General features: G+C 34.8%; 1 protein-coding gene across 2 annotated transcripts in view; it reads left to right on the top strand.

Moving 5' to 3' along the window:
- The window catches only part of LOC131663286 (proteasomal ubiquitin receptor ADRM1-like), a 228,247-nt gene that overhangs the window by 51,542 nt on the left and 163,470 nt on the right, over window positions 1-13,235 (top strand). The window lies entirely within an intron of this gene.

The raw sequence follows: 13,235 nt of genomic DNA, 5'->3' as shown, positions 1-13,235 counted from the left end.
ATTCTAAAACTACACGTCACGGCTACGTAGTCGCGACATAACACCGATGTGGCAGCGGCTCAGGGGAAGGCACGCGGAAGAGAGAGAGAGGCGAACAGGGCGAGCGAACTCAACGGTCAACTCGTCCGTCACAACATTAAGATTTAATAAATTTGCAAAAAAATTTTCGCAACGTGCAAATAACGTTATTAATTTTAAACAATCTCATTTAGTCTTAAGAGGCCCTCAAATACCGACAAACCCTGTTTTACCGTCTTTTCAAGGTTTTTCGAGTTTTTTTCAAAACATTTCACAAAGTTTCGAAAGATATTTATTTATTTATTTACCAGAGTATATATATATTAATTACATAGTCGCAATAAACATACATACATTACACAACTAATAAATTGTGTAATCCAGTAGAGGAAATAGTATTCCTTTGTTAACTTCAGCCATTCGATCAATTTCTAAAGGAATATATTTTGTAATGTTCTCATCGGGTGATGATTCCGGTTCTGAATGTAATGCTTTTAAAAATGTTATTGGTTTAAAGCCCTTAATGAAGGGTTTATAGGAGTCAACATTGTTTATATCTAGTATAGTTTTATTAGTTGTTATATTATATGATTCAGTGAATTTGTTGGTTATCTTAATTGTTTACCATTTCTTCAGTTGGTCTGTTTAGTATTTTTTTATAATTGTAAATGGTCATTCTAAAGTGTGATCTATTATTATGTAGGTTACAATTACCTTGAGCACATATACAGGGTATCTCATTTTAAAGGAACCACCCCGAAATTTTCGACGGTTGGCGTTGTACAAAAAAATTGTTCAGACAACACTTGTTTGGGACAATGGGGGCAACCTTTCTGTGAAATCCGATATGACCTTGAGATTCATTTTCAATGTCATTTGAAGGTCAATGTCATTTTTTGAATAGGAACCCATACTTTTGATCCCGGATTCGAAAAGAGCGGAAAAATCTACGTTCAGATAATGTATTATGTGTGAGGTGCGGTTAACCCCCCCCCCCCCTCGCCTAAGGTCATGTAGGGGTCAAATTTATGATTTTCTTCGTCTATGCACAGGGATGATCGGGCAAGAGTAGGGTTGATTATAATAACCCAATAACTTGGTAACCCGAATCATTTAGCAAAGAGAGAAACGTCGACCCCGAATACGCAGAAATCATCGTTGCAATATGATGCCGAACAACGATGATCCATGAATTCTCGTCGTTTTAGCAATGGTTGATTTGGATCATCATATCTCGTTGCGTGAAATTCAGAGACGTACTGGAATCCCAAGATTAACAGCCCCTAGATTTTTGATCACATAACTTTGACTCAAGCTTTGATGCCAGATGATCTCCGCCACAGACTGGAATTCTGCAATTGGGCACAAGCAAGGATTCGTGAAGATCCTGAATTTTTCAGATACGTCATGTTTTCGGACGAAGCTACATTTCATGGTAATGGGCAACTTAATTGCCATAATAGACATTATTGGTCTATCCAGAACCCTCATTGGGTACATCATGTTAATAATCAGCATAGATGGGGCCTCGTAGTTTGGTGTGGTATAATAAATGGTTATCTGATAGGACCTTATTTTTTCGATGGGAATGTCAACGGAGCAGCATATCTTGATTTCCTGCAGAATGAATTACCAGAATTATTGGAAGATGTGGACTTGGAAACCAGAAGACGATTATGGCTTCAACAGGATGGTGCACCGTGTCATCGGTCACTAATGGTTCGTCACCAACGATACCGAAGACGATGGATAGGCATTGGTAGTGTCATTACTGAGTGGTGTCCAAGATCACCAGATCTGACAAGTCCAGATTTCTTTTTATAGGGCTATTTGAAAAATGTTGTTTAAGCACAGCAACCAACAACACGGCAAGATATGATGTAACGCATCATACAAGCTTGCAGAGCTATTCCGCGTCACGTTGAAAATTTTGATCGTAGAATTCAACACTGCATAAATTTGAACGGGGGTATTTTTGAACATCTTATAAGATAAATGTTTGTGTTACAATCTTGACCATAACTCTATCTGTAGTTAACGTCTTGTCTTGATCGGCTGAGCATTCCCACCTTGCCTTCATTGGCTGGGTAATCAATACCTTGCCTTCACTGGCTGGGTAATCAATACCTTGCCTTCATTGGCTGGGTAATCAATACCTTGCCTTCACTGGCTGGATAATCAATACCTTGCCTTCACTGGCTGGGTAATCAATACCTTGCCTTCATTGGCTGGGTAATCGATACCTTACCTTCATTGGCTGGGTAATCAATACCTTGTCTTCAATGGCCGGGTAATCGATACCTTGCCTCCACTGGCTGGGTAATCAATACCTTGCCTTCATTGGCTGGGTAATCGATACCTTACCTTCATTGGTTGGGTAATCAATACCTTGTCTTCAGTGGCCGGGTAATCGATACCTTGCCTTCACTGGCTGGGTAATAAATACCTTATTAACTTCACCCTTTCCCCGGTGGGATGGGGGGGTGAACCGCTCCCCCAACATAATACTTTATCTAAACGTAGAATTTCCCGCTCTCTTCGAATCCGGGATAAAAAATGGGGGTCCTTATTCAAAATATTTCTCTGTTATTGGGTTATTGGAGTTACTGGGGTTATCGAGTTATTGGGTATTGGTGTTATTGGGTTATTACAATTAACTTTACCCTTGCCCGATCATCCCTGTGCATAGATGAAGAAAATCATAAATTTGACTCCTACATGACCTTTGGCGAGGGGGGGGGGGGGGTTAACCGCCGCACCCCACACATAATACGTTATCTAAACGTAGAATTTTCCGCCCTTTCCGAATCCGGGATCAAAAATATGGGTTCCTATTCAAAAAATGACTTTGACCTTCAAATGACCTTGAAAATAAATCTCAAGGTCAAATCGGATTTTACAGAAAGTTTGCCCCCATTGTCCCAAACAACTATTGTCTGAACAATTTTTTTGTACAACGCCAACCGTCGAAAATTTCGGGGTGGTTCCTTTAAAATGGGACACCTTGTATAAATAAATAAATATACAAATAAATAAATAGTAATAAATTAATAAAATATATATAATAAAATAGTATTTTACTAGGTGATTTCAACTCTCATAATGAGTAATGGAATTGTAACAACACAGATAACAATGGGAAAAATCTACACGATCAAGCTGAAAAATATAATCTGTATTTACACAATGCTAACACATTAACATGATTGAACATAAGTAATAATACTAAATCCAATATAGATCTTGTCTTTACTACAATGAACATAGCACATAACTTAACGTTACTAGTTTCTGATGATTCGTTGGGCTCTGGTCATTTTCCTATTTTCATAGAATACGACACTGAAAAAAGTATTATTACCAGAAAACATTTTAAATACAGTCTAAATGCATAAATTGGAGCGATGCTCGCGAATTACTTGAAAATGATTACAGTAAGTTTATTATGAGAGAATTTGATGAATTACAACCTTTAGAAAAGTATGATTTCTTTGTCAATATAGTTAAAGATTCAATAGCCAAATGTACGCCTAAAAGAAAAATAGTAAATAAAAACAAGCATCGAAATCCTATTCCGTGGTGGGACGCTGAATGTGACCGTATTAAGCGGCTTAGACAGGCTGCATACAAAAAGTGGGAATTTTCAAAACTTGATTCAGACTAGATTGAATATAAGGGACGGAGAGCATTAGCCAATAGAACGTTTAAACTTAAACAATGGGTAACTAGCTAGAATTTGCAGAAAAAATAAATTTTAATGTTAATTTAAGTTGCACATGGTGTACCGCGAAGTTACTCAAAAATAAATCGATAAAAGTCAATCTTTTAAGCCGTGAAGAGTTTAACAAAAAGACTGAAAAGATTGAAACGATGTTGGATAATATGTGTCCAGAATGGGTAGAAATTGACCCTAATAATATATACCTGAGGCTTCTGACAATGCTTTTTCGACAAGGCATTTAGTTACGCTGAATTCAATAGAGCGTTGAATTCAAACGGTAATAAATCGGCACCGGGTATGGATGGTATAAATTACGAAGTTCTGAATAATCTCCCTATTAAATATCATTTAATTTTATTAGATATTCTGAATGAATTATATGCGAATATATGTGAATATATGTGTTAATCCGAAAAGTTGGATTAACACATAAGAGGTGTGTTCAAAAAGTAAGGTGACTTCAAATTTCACGGGCAACGTACTTTCGATTATCGATTTTTTTGTTTTGTTATGTTGGTACACTCTTCCTGAACATCTGTACCAAGTTTCAAGTGTATAGCATTTTTTGTTTGGTTGTGAGAGGCGTAAAGGTTATAAGTGTTTTGCGTGCTCAGCGATTTCTTGCTATCGAAAAATATGGATCAAAGGATTTGCATCAAATTTTGTATAAAATATAAAATAAAGTGCTCCGAAACACTTGAAATGTTGACGGTGGCATACGGTGAAACTGTTCTGAGTAAAAAAAATGTTTACAAGTGGTATAAACTCTTCCAAGATGGCCGGGAAGATGCCAATGACGAGCCTCGTTCTGGACGCCCAAGCACGTCAACAACTGATGAAAACGTTCAAGCAGTGAAGAAAATTGTTCTGGAAAATCGTCGAATCACTATCAGAGAAGTTGCTGAGGATGTTAGTATATCGCTTGGCTCGTGACATGAAATTTTTTCTAACGTTTTGGGCATGAGACGTGTGTCAGTAAAGTTTGTTCCGAAATTGCTAAATTTTGACCAAAAGAACCGTCGCATGAGCATCGCTCAAGAACTGTTGAATGACGTTAACGACGACCCAGATTTACTCAAAAGGGTCATAACTGGTGACGAATCATGGGTATATGGTTATGATATCGAAACCAAAGTCCAATCGTCCCAATGGAATCCCAGATGAGCCAAGACTGAAAAAAGCACGCCAAGTTCGATCAAATGTCAAAGTTTTGCTCACTGTTTTCTTCGATTACCATGGCGTGGTGCATCAGGAGTTCTTACCATATGGACGTACGGTCAATAAACAGTATTTTCTTGAAGTTATGCGCCGTTTGCGAGAAGCAATACGAAGAAAACGCCCAGAATTGTGGAAAAACAATTCATGGCTTTTGCATCACGATAATGCCCCTGCTCACTCATCTTTGCTTGTGAGAGATTTTTTGGCCAAAAACAACACCACAATTATGCCTCAGCCACCATATTCACCGGATTTGGCCCCATTTGACTTTTTCTTCTTCCCAAAACTAAAGAGACCTATGAAAGGACGGAGATTTGCAACGATTGAAGAGATAAAGACTGTATCGCTGGAAGAGCTCAAGGCTATACCGAAAAGTGCTTATGAGAAGTGCTTTGAGGATTGGAAAAACCGTTGGCATAAGTGTATTGTATCTGAGGGGGATTACTTTGAATGGGACAACATAAATATTGATAAATAAATAAATATTTTTTCTTAAAAATACAAAGTCACCTTACTTTTTGAACACACCTCGTATATTCACTTCGTGGAAAAACTAAGTGGTAAAGGTCTGAGACCTTTAGCTTTAACGTCTTGTATACGTCAGGTTTTTGAACTCATGGTATCAAATAGGTACCGCTGGTGGGTGGAGCGTAATAACGTTTTACCTGCTAGTCAAACGGGATTTAGAAAGGTTCTATCGTATGCTGACAACCTAACTACGTTTAAACTTGAGGTGGAGGATGCATTAGATAAAAATGAGCACGTACTCGCGGTCTTTCTTGACGTTAGCAATATGTTTAATGAAGTGCACAGTTCCGTATTAATGCCTAAACTTGCTGATGCTGGATGCTCTACTAAAGTATTGAAATTCATCAAATTCCTTACTCATGTACGATTAATTTACTCTGAAAACAACGAAAATGTCCCTCGAATTATTTACAAAGGTGTTCCTCAAGGAGGGGTCTTGAGCCTCCTACTGTATTTGCTTTATGCAGCAGGTATTTTTATAGAACTAGGAATTGATATCAAAGTATTACAATTTGCTGATGATGTTGTAATTTATCTCAGAACAAAAGATCCTCAAGCTGGTAGGATTATCTTAGAAAAAGCACTAGTGCAGATTGTAAATGGCCTTAGATTAATTGGTTTGGACGCAGCTCCTGAAAAGACAAACTATGCTCATTTTAATAAAGACGACATCTACCCTGGTGAATCCGAAATAACAATATCTAATGAAAACGTTGTTTCCTCTCGTGATACTAAGCTTCTAGGCATTTATTTTCATTACCAGTTAAACTTCAACAAACACATACGATATGTCCTAGAAAAAGCCAATCGCACTCTAAACATTGTTAAGTTCTTGAGATGTATATGGCGGGGTGCTCATCCTGAAACCCTTTTAGTATTCTACAAAAGTATTGTCAGGACAATTGTTGACTACGGATCCTTTATATATTATCCTACAAAAAAGGGTATTAAAGATAAGCTGGAAAAACTGCAGTATTCAGCAATCAGAATGGCTTTAAGGATGAGAATGAGCACACCAATCAATATACTGCTAGGTGAATCTGAATTGATTATGTTACAGCTAAAGGCAAATAGCGTTGATCAGTCAATATCTAGAAATACAATTAAAAAGTTTGTGCCTGCTATAATCACTGATCATAGGAAAAAACTCAATGTACTTAAGCAATGCATTAGAAGTGTGGTTCGTGTTGAGCATTTAATACTTACAAATGAATTACCAAGTACAATATATACAATTATGACCATTCTATTATGAAAAGACACATTAGCACTAATATGGAAATAGGATACAGTTTGCTAAACAGTGACAAACCTTGTGATGTTCGTATCACTTATAAATAATAATAATTCGAACTCTCGTATCTAGCTAATGAGTAAGAATTTGTTTCTAATAGTTTTACTTTACTTGTCAATAAAAGAAATAGATAAATCAAATGTACTTTAATAATAATAAATAAATCAAATATATATAAATAAGTACAATGTTTCAGGGTAAGTCAGACGATGCCCTAGTTTCTTATAGTGTGAATTGTCCCATAAGCAGAGCAGTAGTATAGCAATGTATGTTCCAGCACATCTGCGGGGGGTCTGTAACCCTTTGACCCCACCGGGCTTACCCCTTTGGCCCCCTGGCTTAACCCTTTCATGTTAATAATAATTATTATTGTTAACAATTATTATTAACAATATTCGTGGGGGGTCCCTTGGTTTAACCCTTTGATTCCCTGGCCTCTATCCCTTCCATGTTAATTATTATTATTAATGTTAATAATTGTTTATAATTTTTGAGGAAGGTTTCTAGGGCTCCTAGTCCCTAGGGACCCTATACCTAGTGCCTTCAGTGTAATTAAATTTAAATGTTTTTTTGTTTTTTTTAAAAAGTTATAAATATATATTATTGACAATTTACTTGCTACATTGAGAATGAAACGAATAGAAAATAGCGAAGATTTTTTGAAAAAAATGAAGAGACAGACCGGAGAATCGAAACGGAGTCCTCTGGGTTGGCAGGCTAGCATTCTACCACTAGAGTCAATGCCACATGTACCTTAATGGATGCATATTGTGTATATTAGCTACACACGCATACATTTGGTATAGGGCCCGAGCGTGCGGAGGAGGAGGGGAGCGCACGCTGTCTATAGTTCTGGCCTGATGGGGATGCGCTACTATAGTAGTAAACGTATGCTCTCTCTTTCTTTCTCTCTCTCTCTCTCCTACGCTCTGACTCAGCGTGGACCACAGTGCGTGGAGGAGGAGGGGAGCGCATGCTGTCTATAGTTCTGGCCTGATGGGGATGCGCTACTATAGTATTAGTAAACGTGCGCTCTCTCTCTTTCTCTCTCTCTCTCTCTCTCTCTCTCTCTCTCTCTCTCTCTCTCCTACGCTCTAGCTAAACGTAGACCATGGTGCGCGGAGGTGAGCGTATGCTGTCTATAGTCAATACGTGCTTTCTCCACGAAGGGAACTGTTTTCGTGAGAATGCTAGAGACTACGAATGCCACCTCGACTCCACCGCTCGACTGACACCTCCTTGAGATGTTTCTCCTAAACATCTCTGCTAGGAGAGAACCTTATTCGCATCCATTCACCCTTTCTTACAATCGTTATGATTATTTTACTATTTAAATAAGCACACATTTATTATTTATTTAATATTTATTATTTTTAATTATACATTGAATAGAGTACACTTTGTCTATAATCTTTATGTTCAGTGTCTGACATAGCTATTTTTAAATATTCAGTTGAATTTTTATATGAATTATAGTCATCTGTAAATCTTTCGACTGTGTCAATACCTTTTTATTTTGCTTGTTTTTGTCTTTCCATCATCCAATCGTGTATCTTTTGTGTATTTACTGCAGCACATACTATATTCTCGCGATTTTGACTATGATATATGCATGATGGTTTAAATTCAAGATTTAAATCTTCCAATCGCGGACATCTCATTTCAGTTTCGATATCTAAAATATTTCTGTAATTAAAAAAAAAAAAAAAAACTAATTAAATTCGAATTTAGAATTTTGTACTATTGTATATTATTTGAACCTACTTTTCAGGAATAATTTTTTTGAGCCATTGCTTCTTTTGTAATCCTTTCACATAAATATTTCTACAATTATGTAAATGACTGCGTATAGTACAATTTAAAAAATTATATGGTAAAATACCATTTCTCCATAATATACCTATAAAATTGATTATATTAAATATTTCAAATAAAATCAATGTTAATTAACGATAATAAAAATAAATACCATGATGATGTAATTCCAACCACTTATTAACACTTTGATATTCAATAGACAATTTGAGCCAATGATATGGAGGTTTAAAAAGTAGTACTGTAGGTGAAGTATTAGTACATACTGATAAATTGGCAAACTCCTTACAAATAAAAATATTATTAAGACTCTGAAAGCCTTGAATATCTAAAATATAGTCCATCTTAGAGTATAAATCCCATTATTCTCTATGATATGTGTGCTGAATCGTATCTCAAAGCAATAATGACTATATTTTTATTCTGAAGATCTATATATAAACCCTTTAATACGAAATTAATAAGTTAGATGGTGCTACAGTCGGTTCACCCCCACTCTTTCGTTTGAGCTAATCCTTCCATATACTACCACAGCGCCCACACTTTGTAGGCAGCGCCCTCAGTTTGCTGACAGCGCCCTCACTTAACCTTTAAAAGTAGCTTTGGCCTAGCAAAAGAGCGCAATAAATCTCGAGACAGCCTGCGAGCTAAGCTTGCCTTACCTTACGCCATTTGCAAGTAGTTCCTCAGTAGTTAGTTGAATCCTTATTGATTTGTTAAACAAATCAATATGTTAAACAAATCAATATTCATTACCAACTGAGAACAAGTTCATTTTAGAGCTGTTCACTACCTTTTCCATCCTTTCATCATAATAATCCTTTATACAACTATAGACAAGTGTCTGTACAAGACAATAAAACTAGATAACTAACAACATGACTTCTATCGCCTATTTTGAAGAAACAATTAAAAATTTATGGAAAGCTTATAATCATTCGGACGATTTAGATATAGACGATTGTATTAGATGGAGAAATCTAACAGTTAATGCTATAATTTCAATTAATGAATTTATGAAACGATCTGATTTAAGTAGAGCAATTCGACAAAGGTGTCAAACTTGTGCTTTTCATTTGAATTCTAGTGAAGTCAATTTAAGTAAAACTATAAAAGTTGGTGGAAGTATACAACCATTAACAGCTATTCAGGATGAAATTCTAGGAGATGGAGTTGTTTGGAGACCAATTCATTCAGCCTTTGAAAATCGAATTAGTACAGTCTGTATAGTTAATCAACATCATTTAGATATAAAAACATTTCTAGTTGCCGCAAATCAACTATTACAAATTAAAATACCTCAATTTCTTGCTATCCATAATAACTTAAAAATAAATACAGAAATGGCATCACAATTTATCATAAAGAAAAATCAAGAAGAAGATATTCAAATCAAGTATTTCAATACAGAAAATGTTTGCATTTATAAGACTACTGATCTTGATAGATGGTTTCAAAATAATGTTAAAGATATTATACTTAAAGAAATCGAAGAATTTCAAGAGAGAGACTCAGGCTGGTTGTTAAAAACTATTGTTGGTCTCACTATTAATATAAATAAGTATAATCCATTTAAACCATACTCGTATATACCATTACCGTCAAGCATAGATAATAAAAGAGCCTGTGTTAATGTAAAAAATGAAGACAATGAATGTTTTAAATGGGCTATACTTTCATGCCTTCATCCAGTTGCAAGAAATCCAAACAGAGTAATTAAGTACAAGCCCTATGAGAATGAACTGAATTTTGATGGTATAAGCTTCCCTGTAAAAATAAAAAGTATTCCTAAATTTGAAAAGTTGAATAATTTAAGTGTAAATTTATATATACTAAAAAAATATGGATCGAAATATGAAGTCTCACCGTGCTATATAACGAAATTAAAACAAACTAAACATGTGAACTTACTCTTAATACAAAACGAATAGATTGATGAAAATGAGACTAATAGACCACGAATATCAATAGATGATGAAAAATTCAAATTAGAAACTCACTACGTATGGATTAAAACTTTATCTGCTCTCCTTCGTAGACAAGTCACTCAACATACTGAAAAAATTTATCTTTGCGAACGTTGCCTTCATTATTTTACTAACAAGGAAAATTTGAAATCTCATGAAGTTGACTGTTCCAAAATAAATAAGTGTCGGATTAATTTACCTGACGATGCTACTTTAGAATTTAAAAATTTTAAACATAAAGAGGAAGTTCCATTTATTATAGACGCGGATTTTGAATGTCTGTTAAAACCTATAGAAGTTCCGAATAGAAATCTCAATGTTAAGAGACAGTTTCCAAGAACATGAAGCCTATAGCATTGGATTATATGTAAAATGCCGTTATGATGATAGTAAGTCGATATATAAGTCATATAGAAAAAAATTAAATAAAGACGAATCACCAGCATCATGGTTTATAAAGCAATTGAAGTCCCTAGTGACTGAGTGAGAAAAGATATATAATAATGCTATAAAAATGGATTTATCATTTATTAATGAACAGACATTTAAAACGGCAAGAAGATGTCATATTTGCAACCAATATTTTCAAGATAACCAAAAACGAGTTCGTGATCATTGTCATTTAACAGGAAAATTTAGAGGTGCAGCTCACAATCATTGCAATTTGAATTATAAAAATGCTGCTTTCATACCAGTCGTATTTCATAACTTTACAGGCTATGACTCACATTTTATTGTAACAGAAATTGCTACTAACTCAGAATTTGAAGGAAAGATCTCTGTTCTCGCTGAAAACAAGGAGCGATACATATCCTTCACAAAAGAAGTTGCAAACAGTCGAATTAGCTTTCGTTTCATTGATTCCTTTCGATTTATGCCTACATCTCTAGATAAATTAGCATATTATTTACCTCAGCTAGATATTGTACTGAGAGAATTTCAGAAAGATAATTACACTTTAGAACAGATTAATTTACTCAAAAGAAAAGGAGTTTTCCCATATGAATACATACAAAATTTAAATAGACTAACTGAGACAGAGTTACCATCTATTGAAAAATTTCATAGTCAATTAACAGATAGTGATATTCTTACTGAAGAATATAAGCATGCTCAAAACGTATGGAATATTTTCGGTAGTATTTGGAAGAAAATAGATTTAGGAATGTATTCTGATCTCTATCTAAAAACTGATGTACTTTTACTAGCTGATATTTTTGAGAATTTTCGATCAACCTGTAAGAATGCATATGATCCCGATCCTGCTCATTATTACACTACTCCTGGATTAACATGGGACGCGATGTTAAAATATACAAATATGAAGCTTAACTATTAACAGATATAGATATGGTTTTATTCATTCAAAAAGGTATTCGTGGAGGTATTAGTCAATGCTGCAATAGATTTTCAAAAGCAAACAATAAATATATGGGTGAAGAATTCAATAAGGATGAGTCAAACAAATTTTTAATGTATTATGACGTAAACAACCTTTATGGTTGGGCTATGACTCAATCACTACCATTTGAGGGCTTCAAATGGGTTTCAAATGTGGATATGTCAAATTTTTTCAATATCTCTGATGATAGCGACGTAGGCTATATTTTAGAAGTAGATCTAGAGTATCCACAAGAGCTGCATGATGAACATAAAGACCTACCTCTTTGTCCTGAACATACTAAACCACCCGGATCAAAACAGAAAAAACTTTTGACAACGCTTTATGATAAAGAACGATACGTTATTCATTATAGAGCGTTAAAACAAGCTCTCAAATATGGACTAAAACTCAAAAAGATATATAGAGCGTTAGAATTCAAACAAAAACAATGGCTGAAACCATATGTTTATTTAAATACTGAAAAAAGAAAGCAAGCTAAAAATGAGTTTGAAAAATTATTTTACAAGCTTATGATTAATGCAGTATATGGAAAAACAATGGAAGACGAAAGAAAACGAATAGATGTCAAACTGATCAATCAATGGGGTGGTAGATATGGCGCTGAAGCTCGAATTGCCCAACCAAATTTCCATAGTAGTTCCATCTTTCATGAAAATTTAGCTGCTATTCAATTATCGTGGACAACTATCAGTATTAAAAAACCTATATACATCGGTCTATGTGTATTAGATCTTTCAAAAACATTAGTCTATGACTTTCATTATGGTTACATGAAGCAACGAATTGGTGAAAAATATAAATTACTTTATACTGATACTGACAGCCTCATTTATGAAATTCAAGATGTCGATATGTATGAGATCATGAAAGTAGACATTGATAAATTTGACACATCGGACTATCCAGCTGATAATCAATTTGGAATGCCTCTAGCTAACAAAAAAGTTCTTGGTGTTATGAAGGATGAGTGCAATGCTGCTATTATGAGGGAGTACATTGGGTTATGAAGTAAACTATACAGTATTGAAATAATAAATAAGGATCCCTTGAAAACGGCAAAAGGAGTGAAAAAACATACAGTAAAAAATACAATAAATCACTCAGATTATCGAAGGTGTTTAAACGAAATGGAAATTATTAAACGTACTCAATGTAATATTCGATCTAAATTACATCAAGTATTAACAGAGAGAGAGGAAAAGATAGCACTAAGCCCTCATGATGATAAACGATGTATTTTTGATAATAATCCGGACACACTTCCATGGG

The sequence above is a fragment of the Phymastichus coffea genome, unplaced genomic scaffold, assembly GCF_024137745.1.
Source record: "Phymastichus coffea isolate CEN01 unplaced genomic scaffold, Cenicafe_Pcof_1.1 PCOF00002, whole genome shotgun sequence".
Classification (NCBI taxonomy): Eukaryota; Metazoa; Arthropoda; class Insecta; order Hymenoptera; family Eulophidae; genus Phymastichus; species Phymastichus coffea.
The sequence above is the reverse complement of the archived record's forward strand: the minus strand, read 5'-3'. Positions and strand labels throughout refer to the sequence as shown.